We start from the raw sequence: 14,210 nt of genomic DNA on the forward strand, positions 1-14,210 counted from the left end.
CTGATTCAAGAGCAATTGGAGAGTGATTTCCAGTTATCTTGTCTTACTCTTCACCCTACTTGGTTGGAATAAATTCATCCTTCTCATTGCAGTACAACTCTAATTAAAATCACGTGAATATGTCAAAGATGACCACATGCAATCCATATCTCAATATGCTCTTTGCTTTTTATAAATATACTTTATTTTGTAATTTGTTTTTCATCCAAGGTCAGTGGAGATACTGAATATTTTGTTTAAATATTTCTTACTGGGTTTTATGTATAAGACATAGTTAAAATACATATAAAGTAAGGCAGATAGTTATAGGACTTTGGGCTTGGATAATATCAATATTATTTTCAAATTTTAAGTAAGTTAATAGCCCAGAGCTCAGTGGCATAGAATACCTAGTAAACTTAAATGAAATATCAAATAGACAACAAGCTAACAAATGTAGTCCATTTTGTAATCATAACAAAACTTGTGGTAGGAGTCAAGTGATTCAGGGATTCTACTTTTCAGGAGAAATGTCTCTCAGCAATAAATTTGTCCATTGTTTGCCGTCAGAATTATTTGCATGAGTTTCTCAACATATGGATGTTTTTATAACTAGTAACTGAGCTTCACTGATGGTGTATAGTTGATAATTTGTATAGTTTTTTATGAAAAACAAAAGACAGCCCTGAGAGTGATTTACATATATTTATCCTGTAGATGCTTAGTGATTGTCTTTTAACCCCTGACCAGTTGTTCTTTATCACATAAATCAGGGATCCACTAAAGCACATGTCTTTCATTTATGGTACCATTTTAATCCATTTGTCCATGTAAAAGAAATTTTTAAAAATGGAGATCTACAGACCTGCAATTGAATTTGTTAAGGAATTCAAAAACATTTGTAGAAGATTTTCAGATTCCCACATGAATCAGAGACTCATGGCATCAAAAAAATCAATAGCTTTTGGAGCCATGCTTCCAACAATTTGTAATAATCTGGAAGGTGCCATGGACTGAATTATAAACTTGTCATATTTTAATTAGTGGCCATGGAATTCAAAGACTTGCTGTCTAGAAACTGGGACCTTTTTATTACTTTTTTTCTTTCTTTTATTTATTATTATTATTATTTTTTGAGAAGGAGTCTCACTCCGTTTCCCAGGCTGGAGTGCAGTGGTGTGATCTCGGCTCACCACAACCTCCGCCTCCTGGGTTCGAGCAATTCTCCTGCCTCAGCCTCCAGAGTAGCTGGGATTACAGGCACATGCCACCACACTCAGCTAATTTTTGTATTTTTAGTAGAGACGGGGTTTCACCATGTTGGCCAGGCTGGTCTCCAACTCCTGATCTTAGGTGATCCACCTGTCTTGACCTCCCAAAATGCGGGGATTACAGGCGTGAGCCACTGTGCCTGGCCCCTTATTACTTTATTTTTTAATGAGTTATTGAGATATAATTCACATGGCATGAAATTCACTCTTGTAAAGTATACAATTCAGCAATTCAGTGGTTTTTAATATATTCATAGAGTTGTGCACCCATAACCGTTACTTAATTTCAACATTTTCATTACCCCAAAAAGAAGCCCCTACCCATTATTAGTCACTCTCCATTACCCTCTGCCCCCAGCCTCTGGCAGCCACTAATATCCTTCCCATTTTTATGGATTTGACTATCCTAGGTATTTCATATAAATGGAATTATAAAATATATGGCCTTTTGTAACCACCTTCTTTCACTGAGTATCATGGTTTTTAGGTTCATTTGTGTTGTGACATGTCAGTACTTCCCTTTTTCATTGCCAAACAATATTTTATGAATATACCACATTTTTAAAAAGTTTTATTATTAATATTTTGACTGACAAATCATAATTGTATACATTTATGGGATACCATGTGATGTTTATTTGTTTTTTTGTACAGTACACTGTTATTACCTATGGCTCTCATGGTACATTAGATCTCTAGACTTGCTCATTCTACATGATGCTATTTGGTATCCTCTTAACCTACATCTCTTCATTCCCCGCCACTCCCAAACTGTCCCCCAACCCTGTCACTGGTAACCACAGTTTTGTTCACGCTCTGTAAACTTGAATTATTATTATTATTGTTATTTATATCTCACAAATAAGTGAGATGATGCAATGTTTTTCTTTCTGTGTCTGACGTACTACACTTAGCATAATGTCCTCTGGGCTCATTTACATTGTGGCAAATGGCAAGATCCTGTTCTGTTTTAGAGCTGCATAATATAGATACACACACACACACACACACACACACACACACACACACACACACAGAGACAGACACAGAGATTAGAGTTTCTTTATCCATTCTTCCATCTACAGACACTTAGGTTGTTTCCATATCTTGGCTATTGTGAATAATGCTGCAATAAACATGGGAGTCATTTTGTACAACTCGTACTACCCAATCCTGCATCCATGTATAGCTTCTCTAGGTATTAGGTTGAACCATATGAAATTGGCATTTTGTAGGTAAAAAGTAAGAGAATTTTATCATTTTGTATATTTAAGACTAATGTGCTAATTATGACACTTTTTGTCTTTTTTGACCACAATATATTTTTGTGTGGACCAACTTTGTTGGAAGAGAAAATGTCATCTACAGTAAATAAAGCAAGACAGTGATCAGTGATTTTGGATATCACGATAATTTATAAAATACTTAGACATCTGCCTATTTGATTTAGAATAACAAACTCAAGAATACTAGGGGAAAGCATAAGTATTATTTCTATTATAAATTTTTGAAAGTACAAATTTTAGTAAGTGTATTCATATCTCTATAAAGGTCATTCCAAAATATTTTGGCCATGAGGCAGCATTAATTCGTCGAATTTTATTTTAAAAATCTAAAAATTATCATTTAGCACATTTTAATACCAAGAGAAGGCATGATTTATCAAACAAACTCTTTCTGAGCATTTAAAAGCTGTTAGCCCCATGCTAGGTACTTTGCAGAATTCAAAGGGAGTAGGAGACTGGTCTCTATTTAAAATAAATTTACATCCTATAATAGAAATTATAAAATATATTGATTACAAAATATATGGCAAGGAGTCGCTTACAAGTAAAAGGCAATTTTTATCAGAAAGACTGAATATATAGAATAGGGAAGACAATATGGAATACAATGACTTCTCTTGTGTTTACACATTCCAATTCATATACTAGTGTGATTTTTCATATGCAGTCATTTAAAAAATATTTTAGGTGCTTTGGATACCAGTGTCCCAAACATGTAAAAATGACTGCCCTCATGGAACTAGCAGGGTGAAGTTAGAAATAAATAAGAAAAGTTTATGTTATGATAAGTGCTATGGAAAAAAGTAAAATGCAGCAGGGGATGAAAAGTGGGAAGGGCATGGTTGCAACTTTCATTATGGTAGTTAGGAGAGCCCTGGTTGGAAGATGATCTATGAGCAAAGGCTTTAAGGAGGTAAGGAATATAAGCCTCCATTATTCATTCCTGGAGAGTTTAGGGAGTGATACACAAATAAACAGACCAATATATTTAGGGAATGAAATCAAAGTTCTTTCAGAAGAGGCACAGGGGTGAATTAACTGAATTTGGAAGTATTGCTGAATCAGATTCTTAAAGATCAGGCATCTACAATAAAGCGGATATAACAGAGGGGTGGAGTCATAGTATCTCATCAAAGTGAGAAAAGGAAGTGTGAAGTTAGGTTTCTATTAATTGATTAATTAATTTATTTATTATTTTGGGAGACGGAGTCTTGCTCTGTCGCCCAGGCTGGAGTGCAGTGATGCGATCTCGGCTCACTGCAACCTCCGCCTCTTGGGTTCAAGAGATTCTCCTGCATCAGCTTCCCAAGTAGCTGGGACTACAGGCATGCACCACAACACCCAGCTAATTTTGTTTTTTTGTTTTTTTTTGTTTTTTTTTGGTAGAGACGGGGTTTCACTATGTGTTGGCCAGGCTGGTCTCAAACTCCTGACCTCAGGTGATCTGCCCGCCTCGGCCTCCCAAAGTACTGGGATTACAGGCATGAACTACCACGCCTGGCCTTCTATTAACTAATTTATTAAATGAAGTTTCTTGAAAAGGAAATCCTGTTTCCCTCTTTTTTCCATTCCCAGAACCTGTAAAGAGTCTGAAAAATATGTACGTGTGCCATCACAGTTGGTTAAATGAATGGATGAATGGTGGTAATCCAAGGTCTAAAATACTGTCAGACAAAAGAAGGGCAAGGCAAGCACCAGTTTAGGCTTTTGGGCATAAATATGAAAGATCTAAAAATTCACAGAAGTATCTCAATTGTCTGTTGTCTTGTATTCTTAGAATATGACATACCTAAGGGCAGTAATTATGTTTCACATATGGTACTTACTCCATGTTGGAAACAAGTGGGGAAAAAAAAGAAAAGAGAGTGTACCAACTCATTCTCATGTTCTGAGCTAGGTATCCCTAAATATTAAGTGACCTCCAGAAAGTATGATATGTTCTTGGAAGCTGTGCTATTTTTTTAGACTGACCAGGACCCTTATATGTGCTTTCATGATAGAATATGATTCATGTTTCAAGACATAAGTCTTAGGCATCATTTTTTATGTTCAGAAGTGAACAGAAGACAATACATTAAAATAAAACATTCACTTTGAAAAATCACCTTATTATCCAAAATCACTGAAGAAAAATAGACATTTAACAGGGAGATTGTATTTAAAGGGACTTTTTTTTTTTTTTTTTTTTTTTTTTTTTTTTTTTTTGCAGGGTTGGGAGAAGAATTCTAACCAGTATGTAGGATTCACTAACATCTGAAATCTCTTGTGATTATTACCTGTGGTAGTCATACATTTTTTAAATGTGATTTATTCGTTTTATAGCTACATACTGGGGAAAGAGGGTGATGATGGTGGCAGCAACTGTCTTTTAGACATCAAAAAAGCAGTTTGACCTTATCTATAGATGAGTTAATCTAAAAGCATTGAATCATATGAACTGAATAGTGAAAGAACAGTTTGGAAAGAAAATAAAAACAGTAAAACATGAAGGTCAAAATTCTAGCCACATTTGCTGAGGGGTTTAGAAAGATTTTAAGAAAATTTGCGCCCTCCAGTGGTTGTTTCGGAATGAATTATTATCATTATTATTGTAATTTTTAATTTTACCTTGGCTCTCCATTTTCCAGCTTCATTGTTTTTGGTAACCCAGGAAAGTTTACCTTGTCTATACCTAGAAGGTGCCTTGGGAGACCGACTCAATTTGATTACCCAGTTTTATGCTTGCAGAAAGAATGAGGCCAGTAATGATAAAAGTGCCTAGTATATGATGATGAAGTTCAGGCTCAACAAGATAGGTTCACAAAAGGGCAATCATGCTTGATTTATCTGATTGCCAGACTGGAAATGAAAGAAAAGCAGTGACATAATTACCCCAAATTCCTCAGACCTCAAATACAATCCAGAAAAGATATTTGCAAAAGTCTTCAGAATGATTGCAATGCATTTTAAAGAGGGACATCACTGCGTTAGCAAATACAAGAAGGTTTACAAAATTACAGACAAAGGATGTTTCTGGAATCTGTATTGCTTGCAAACAGAACAAAAGAGAGCAGGGAAAGAAAGTCACTTGGTTAGAGAAGAAAAGCAGAGGGCTGAATCAGGAAACTCTGTGGGTGCCTCGGTTTTGTGACCTTGGTCATATTCTTTGGGCCTCAGCTTTCTCACCTATGAAACAAAGGATGTGGACTAGGCTAAGTGGTTTCCATGAAGCCAGTATTTGGACAGAGGCAAGCGGTAGCAGAATTGATCTCATACAAAAGAACTGTAATTTGAATATTTATGAAAGCAAAATTAGCTAGTGATTAAAAAATGGGGCAGAAAGGTGGCTCAAGGAGAATGCAAATTTATCTTAATGAATTCAAAATACAGTATAAAACTGATAGAGGCTATTCTTTCAAGAAGAAAAAAAAAAAAAAGAAACATATCATCTGTCTCTCAATTTCCTTCCCTGTAGTCTCGTTCTCTCTCCTCTGCCATCAAGACTTTCTGTTTCCCGTAACCATGGTGATGCTTCTTCCCAGCAACCTTCTTCACAGCTGGCCTTTTTGGTTCTCATCGAATTTTGCTCCATTCACTGGTTCAGGTTGCTAACAATGCTGTAAAAATTAATTTATTTATTGACATTTTTCTCCTTCCCTTTTCTCCAGGAAATAAATGCAGGGAATTATTCCACACTTAACCTCCCTACACAAGGGGCACTGTAAAACAGGGATATTCAACTGCTAATTTCAGTTGCTAACATGGAGGGGATACAGATTATGCCAAAGATCATATTCTCTGCCTGGGCCCTCAGGGACTGAAAAGTCCTAGGACCAAGCTTGTTGCCACCTCCTTTTGCTTTTGTATGTAAATGGAATAAAATAGATTGCCCCCAGAAATCACATATTGGCCCTGGTTTTCTAATTCTCTTTGTTTTTTTTTTGTTTTCTCTCTTGTAAGGAAAACATGGCCAAGTGCATAATTATAACTGTTAAAAGGGTATTGAATTTTCTGCAGAAAAATATACATAAAAATATGCATTTCTTTCATGAACATATTTATTTTGGAACATAAATAAGCAATATGCGATAGTTTAAAAATATTGTAATTATCTGCCAATGACAAATCTCTGATGTCCTTAATGCAGACAATAAAAATTCTCATAAATTAGTATTTAGTGATGTCCAGTTTGTGTAGCTTAACTTGTTTGTAATCCTGTATGCCTGAAAACTGTTTCTGTATTTAAGTGGTGTGTGTGTGTGTGCGTGCGTGTGCGTGTGTGTGTGTGTGTGTGTGTGTGTGTGTGTGTGTGTGTGTCTGGCATTAACACAAAGGAGACCAGATGATGACATTCATAGGCTGATAGACTCGACTCCTGGGGACACACTTGGATGGAGGCAATTAAAATGCCTGTCAGGCATTTGGTACCAGAAGCCCCTATGGCAAACCGCTAAATCGTAAGTGAGGGCTGCATCCTATTGTCAGTGAATGATGGCGGAGCTGAGTAGCTTGTCATCATTCTCGAAAATTCTGAGGCTAGTGAGCTCTCTCCCTGTCTCCCACTCGCCTTATTTTCCTGTTCGCCACTGCGGGGACTTCTTCTAATTTGCAGCTTCCCTTTCCCCGGTACACACAGACACGAGCTGGTGGCTTGCAGACTGCGTCTGTCTGGAGCTAGAGAGCCAGAGAGCCAGCCTGTGGGGATAATGCTCCCGGAGAAGGATTCTGCAGCAGTTCTCAAAGGCTAGAATTCAGTGGGGTTTGCTGCATATGCGCTGGTAATGGTTCGGGGCTTTTAATTTTATTTTGTTTCATTTTTAATTCGTTTTTCAAAGGATGTGCTTTATGTAATCTCAGAGTAAAGATGTTTTAAAATTCATTATTGAGCTTCCTGAATATTCGAGTACTGCATTTTTTTTGTGCTACAGACCTCCAGGCATAGATTTATTATTTGAGTATAAAGAATGTATTTGCTTACTGGTGAGTTATAATTTTTGATATTTAGTTAACAAATCCATACACATACATATTTTTTCTTTCTTTTTTTTTTTTTTCCGGTAGATTCTTCAGCTTGTTGTCTCTAACCGAGGAAGCATTGATTGGGAGCTACTCATTCAGAAAATTAAAAGGTACCACATGTTTTGTTTGGATGTTTTAATGAGGGAAAATCAGGGGAGAATTGGAATGTTTTTATTTAAATTAATTTATCTATGATTGGTCTTTTATCCTTAAGCTTAAGTTGATCATTGTCTATTGCATATACCATTTTCTATGCAGATACTTCTATTATCTAAGGTTGTTTTGATTAGAAGATGACTAAAAAATTGTATCTTTTGCCTATGTTGCAAGTTATTAACAAATATCAACGTTTTTGGCTTATTTGGAGATTTTATCGTTGTAACAGCTTTATTTTAAGTCCAAAATTCTCCATCTAAATGAAAATTCATTAATTTGAATTTAAGAGAAATATGCTAAGTAATGATTTTATCTGAACGAATCCTGCTAAGTGATTTGTTTAAATGGTTAAATGAAATGCCTTGCCCTTCCCAGGTAGAATGGGTGCTAGAGACGAAAGCCCAGGGATGACTCAGTATTGTTGGCTTTACAAATAAAATACTGTAACTTCTTTATCTACATTTCAGTCTTTAGCAATGGATATATTTAAAGGTCGAGGTTGTTAGTTCTTGAAAGAACTTATTTTACATTTGCTTTATTTGGAATTGACAGCATAAGAAAGTAATCCTTCATCTTACCATGAATGCACTTGAATCCATTTGATCCTGGGCCTCATGCCTTACATGAAAAACATTAATTTTGAAATTCAGCATCAGAATATATATTGATTTGAGATGGCTACTATGGATATTACCTTTTCTTTAAGACCGTCTTTAACACCTATTAATGTCAATAAAACCTATATTTGTAATTTGCCTTTAAAAAATGGAAGACATTTTCTGCCCTGCTGAGAAGAAGATCAGTAACACCTTTTAAGCCTTTCTTTGGGATCTGCGTATAATATTTCCTCTCCAGACTGTCGGTCCAAAGCATTTTACACAATTAGTTTAGTTTTTTAAAAATATACCTGAAAATAATGTCCAACTACTTACCCTGAAATATTGTAAGTATGTGAGTGTACACCTGTGAGTGTGAATATTTGTAGCAGAGTAATACATTGTCCTTTGTTAATATCTGCAATGTATAATCATGAGAACCTTAATTTATTCATTCCACAAGCACTTCTTAAGAGCCTTGCTGCTGTAGGTAATTATTATGGGAGAGAGAGGGAAGGGGTAGATGACACTGTCCTCAGCCTTCCAGAGTGTAGGCAGCATCACATAAAGATTTTTGAACAGGAGAATGAATTCGTTAAAATAAATCAGTGTGTTCTAAGAAAGGAAATTGCATTATTTCAGATATTGAACAAAAGCTAATACTAGTCTTGAGACACCTAAAATTATATTGCACTTCTTCCTCAGAAATTACTCAGTGGAATCGTGTATGAAATCCCCCAAACAGGACTGTTTCTCCTAGATATTGTAAAACTCTTGAGACCACTCTGTCTTTTTAAAAGATTTCACTCAAAGTAAGTCAAAATATTTATGTTTGGTGGAAAAAAAATCTATTTGGTATTTTCCCAACTAATTAAATCCAGAGAGCATATATTTCACATGAAGATCTATTTCCTAATCTTCAGACTCATTCAGCAACTCATTATATTAATTTTGAACTTTAGGATATGTGTATGAATTGGAAAAGGGTGAAATTATTTAACTGCTAAAAAATGACTCCAATGCGTTGTCAATAGGAACTAATAAGTTCTGTTAGGATTTGTCTGGATATTGGAAGAAGGGGCATACGATCTCACCAACAGGCCTCTGGCATCTAAATTTTGGAGGACCAGTTAAAAATTCATCTAGCGCTATGCTGACAAAATGCATATAATAAAAAATGAATTTATTAAAATAGTAGATTGAGTGGTCAAATCAGAACAGAATTTGACTACTGGAGTCAAATTCTGGGACCTATATCATGGTTTTTCTAGTCAATATTGTGATGGGTTAATTCCGTTACTGATTTCACTCATTTTTTTTTTCACTTATATTTTTAACACATAGTATAGTACCTGGGTCACAGTAGGAATTCAGTACATATTTATTTAATTATTTCATGAATAAATGAATTTGTCAGCATTTTCCCCCATTGATTTTTTGTTCTTGCCTTTCTTAAAATTATACACTGTGAAACAGACATCTGGTCATTTTTTTAGTTACCCAAAATATTCATTACATGTTTCTAATAAATAATAATTAGATCATTAAACTGGATATAAAAGTGACAAACCATGTGTATAAATTTCTTTAGGCTGTATAGAAAAGGATTTTTCTGGTTTCAGATTAAAATGGAAAGAATTCTTGAAATGCCCCCTTTCACTTTCATCAGCTGGGGGACATATGCCAAACTGCAGCCTGAGCTTTGCTTATGGACGCTTCCTAAATACCACTCCCAGGCTTGACATTGTTTATTGCTTTTCATGTCTTTGGCCAACATTTTGCTGCAGCAAAGGGGAGGAGGCCTTTCCCCCCACCCCTCTCTATAAATGTAATTTGAGAAATGATGTCATACTTACCAGTCCATAATGAGCAACAAAGCATTTAAGGATAGGTAGGTAGGTAGGTAGGTAGATAGATAGATAGATAGATAGATAGATAGATAGAATCTTTTGTATATATTTAAGGACTCTATCAAGAAACTTCTAGAATCATATGGTTTTAGCGAATACTGTTCTTTCTTGCTGTCATTTATTTTTATTAATAAAAGTATAATTTTTTATTAACTATGTGACAGACAATATCCTAAGTCCTTAACATATATTATCTCCTTTAGCTCTCCCTATAATCCTGGGAGATAAGAATGGTCTCCATTTTACAGATAAATGAATTGAGACTACAGTTGGGCAAACCCAAGTCTGGCCCCAAAGTCCTTCACATTAAACACTAAATTTTACCACATTTTTTTTCTAGCATATTTTTGGTACCTAGTCATTGTCTTCATGTTCCATGCAGTAAGGTTAAAACAGTATACTTGCAAATATCTTGATTTATCTGCAAGTATAAATCAAGATCTCTCTCTCTCTCTCTGTATCCTATTTATCTATGGTAGAAGTGAATATGTCCTCAAATACTTAACTAATATTCAAGCTCTATTATATTTTAATTTTTATATTTAACTTGAAGAACTTTATTCTTTAAGGATGAACGTCAAAGATAAATTAGAAAGTTTTAAAATAAATGTATTCATAAAGCATTTTTCCATGTCATTATAGTCAAGTGTTATTTTGAATTGCATAATCTATATAAGAAAATTAGAGAAACCAAGTGCTATGTAGCATAACTGATGTTATAACTTGCAAGTGTTTGGGTTTTTTTTTTTCTTTTTAAAGTGAAATAATGGCAGAAGAATGTTCAGGTGTCCAAAATAAATAAACAAGCAGGCAACAGGGCCATGGGCAGAGTAAAAATACCAATTCAACCTCAAGGATAACTAACTCAGAAAAATCACTGAAGATGCTAACAATTACACAAATATGTATTAAGATTCTCTACTTGCAAAGGAGTATTTACAGGAGAACATTTCTGGAGCTCAGTTGGAGTCAGCAAAATAAGATGAGGAAGTGGTACCAAGGCTCATTGGTACCATAAGAAAGACAAATCCATTTTTTTTTTCAGATTTTATTTTAGATTCAGGGAGTACATGAAGGTTTGTTACCTGGGTATATTGTATGATGCTGAAATTTGGGGTATCAATGATTCTGTCACCCAGGTACTGAACACAGTACTCAATAGTTCATCTTCAACTCTTCCTACTTCCTTCCCTCTGCCCTTTAGTAGTCCCCAGTGTCTATTGTTGCCATCTTTATGTCCACAAGTACCCAGTGTTTAGCTCCCACTTATAAGTGAGAATATGCGGTATTTGGTTTTCTTTAGCTCTGCATTAATTTGCTTAAGATAATGGATCCAGCTGCATCCATGTTGCTGCAAAGGACATGATTTCATTCTTTTTATGGCTGTGTAGTATTCCATGGTGTATATATACCATATTATGGATAATTTGTTAAGGGACTTCATTACAGGGCATGAATTCTAATCATTGGAATGGGACTTAACAGGAAATGCTTCATAGAGCATGAGTGTTTTGAGGTGGAACTTGGGGATGAATAGAAGTATTCAAGGGGGAGACACGTATGGAGGAGCTCCAGAAAGAACAAACACTAGCAAAGGAATCAAAGGAAGTGAACACGCTGGGAAAGCACAGACTGATCTCATTCATATTCTAGAGTATAGAGCAGAAAAACAGATCTCTTAGAGAATAAAGTTACATCATATGAAATGGCTAATATTCATCTTTTTTGAATTATAAAATTAGAAAATTTCGTTCAGTTCAACTTAATACATTGGAAGAGGGCTTTGAATGCCAGTCGAGGAGATTTGTTTCTTATTCAGTGGGAATCTATTGACTAGTTTGAGCAGGAGACTACTATGATCAAACTGTATTTTCAGATTATTTGTTTTATAGCTCTGTGTGAGATAAATCAGAACTGTGAGTGAGAGCATGTTGAATAAAGCATCACTTCAGAAGCTGTCATAGAATAATCCCAGGGGAAAAACAGAAGTCCAAAGAGGGTATTGACTGTGGACATGAAAAAGAGGTCATGATAATGAAAGATGCTTCTGAGCTCAAGTTCATATACAGAGTAGAACAATTGCTTGATTGGTAGGAGGAATGAACAGCAGAAGGACTCAAAGGTGACTCTGAAGTTTCAATTTGATAACTGAAAAAAGCAAAGGGAGAAAGTAGCTGAGAGCTACACGAGGAAAGAGTTCTTTTATTTTTATTGTATCTCTAGTCGCTAGCAAAATGCCTAGTACATAGCAGACAGCCAATAAATGCTAAATGAATGAGTGAGAGCGTGAATAAAAAATGAAGAGGTATGTTTAGGACATGAGGCTGGATATGTGGGTGGACTGGGCTCGTAGATTGCAGAACATGCAGATCCAAAGCTGGGAAGGGAAGTTAGGGAGGGAGGGCGTGGGTGACATTAACAAGAAGGATAAGAAGAGGACCAGAGGGAATCTCTTGGCAGTACCTGCATTTAAGATGCAAAATAAGGGACAAGAATTAAAGTTGAATGAAGAATTTTTTAAAAAAGCAAAGAAAGAAGAGGACAGGGAAGGTTACAGAAAACAAAGTTAAAACTCAAAATTTCCAGAAAAACTGAAGAATGAGAATAAAGAAAATGCTGCTGGTTTATTATTTATTTCAATAATTATTTTGTTATAAAAACAAATCCACATTTTGTAAAATTCGTAAAATTTAGAAGAGTATAAGGAAGGAAATAATAGTCACTCATAATTACACAATACAGAGATTATTGTTAACACTTTAAAAACATGTTTGATGTATTTTTTATCCTATTGCTTTTAAAATTTCATAATCAAAATCATAAGGATATAATTTTGAATTCTGCCTTTTTTCATGCAGCAGTGTCTTAAGCATTTCTTACAAATTTTGCTACCTGCATACTATTCTCTCACTTAAAGATTGGACATCTTTATTTCCTACTGTTCCCAGTTTTTCGCTATCACCATAATGCTGCAGTGGAATAGTTTGCACATTACTCTCACACAATATTTTAAATAATTTCCAATGGATAGTTACAACAAAATCACTGTATTCTATTTTGTCAAATTCCTAGACAGATAAAATTTGGTCGTTTCAAAATGAGCCTCGGCTTTCCTCCAAGGAGAATCTGAGATTACGTTAGCACCTGCCATGTGCCAGCATCTGTGAAAGGCACTTTAATTATCACAGTACCTCTGATGTCGATTCTATGATACCCACTTTACTAATGAAGGGACAGAGACTCAGAGAGTTGCACATGTATTTTAGGTCTAGTTTTAAATCTGGGTCTGACTCTAACCAGTCAAATTGTGGAGAAAGAAACAAGATCTTGAGAAATGAATGAGTAAATAAGGATATGAAAACAATAGGAAAATACACTTAAGAAGTCCAGAACTCAAAGAAAAGAGAGATAAAATACGAAAAGCAAGAAAGTGGTGACTTCAGTGGGCTTTTGCTGCTTATTGATATGGAAAATCGCAAGCCAAAGGCAGGGGCAGATAGAGAGGGGTGCTACATGTGTAATCAGAAAAAGGACAAATTTATAGAAAATGTTCTAAAGGAAAGGGTATAAAGAATGTGGACAAGGATTTGGGCTTGCCATGCAAAATGTAGCTTCCTTATAAATAAGAGCAAGGGAAAAGAGAGTGAGACTTTTGAAGTGGCAAAGAAAAAATACGTGAAACCTAGAATATCTCATCTTGACTTTACCCTAGACTGAAGGATATTCATTCAATGAATATTAATTGAATACCCAATTCCACCCCCTTTTCCTGCCCTTATGGAACTTTTCTTCTAGAGAGTGGAGCTAATCAGTGGGCTAACAAATAAAATTACTCAGGCAGCTGTACAGAGAATGAATTATAAAAGGGTAAAAGTAGATGCTAAGATATTTGCTTCTTAAACTTTAAAGCAGAGAAGAGTCAACTGGGGATCTTACTAAAATGCAGACTCAGTCAGTAAGTCTAAAGAGGGGCCTGAGATTCTGTATTTTGACAAGCTACCGGGTAATGATTCT

The 14,210-nt window shown here is 35.3% G+C and overlaps 1 protein-coding gene and 1 long non-coding RNA gene across 44 annotated transcripts in view; one reads left to right on the plus strand and one right to left on the minus strand.

Moving 5' to 3' along the window:
• MAP2 (microtubule associated protein 2) overlaps positions 1–14,210 on the plus strand; it is a 316,151-nt gene that overhangs the window by 145,507 nt on the left and 156,434 nt on the right. For 22 of the 43 annotated variants that reach the window (XM_074009956.1, XM_074009971.1, XM_074009963.1 and 19 more), the window contains one exon: positions 7,577–7,644. The gene's annotated coding sequence lies outside the window, so the exon portion shown is untranslated. Of the gene's footprint in view, positions 1–6,869; positions 6,973–7,143; positions 7,294–7,576; positions 7,645–14,210 lie in introns of those variants that run through there. The other 21 variants (XM_005574133.4, XM_074009966.1, XM_074009969.1 and 18 more) reach the window with 2 other exon arrangements.
• Positions 6,020–7,207, minus strand: LOC135966613 (uncharacterized). Its single transcript, XR_010580069.2, has 2 exons — positions 7,083–7,207; positions 6,020–6,132 (listed from the first exon to the last, which is right to left on the minus strand). It is a non-coding gene; the product is annotated as an uncharacterized lncRNA (long non-coding RNA).

This window comes from Macaca fascicularis, chromosome 12 (assembly GCF_037993035.2).
Source record: "Macaca fascicularis isolate 582-1 chromosome 12, T2T-MFA8v1.1".
Lineage (NCBI taxonomy): Eukaryota > Metazoa > Chordata > Mammalia > Primates > Cercopithecidae > Macaca > Macaca fascicularis.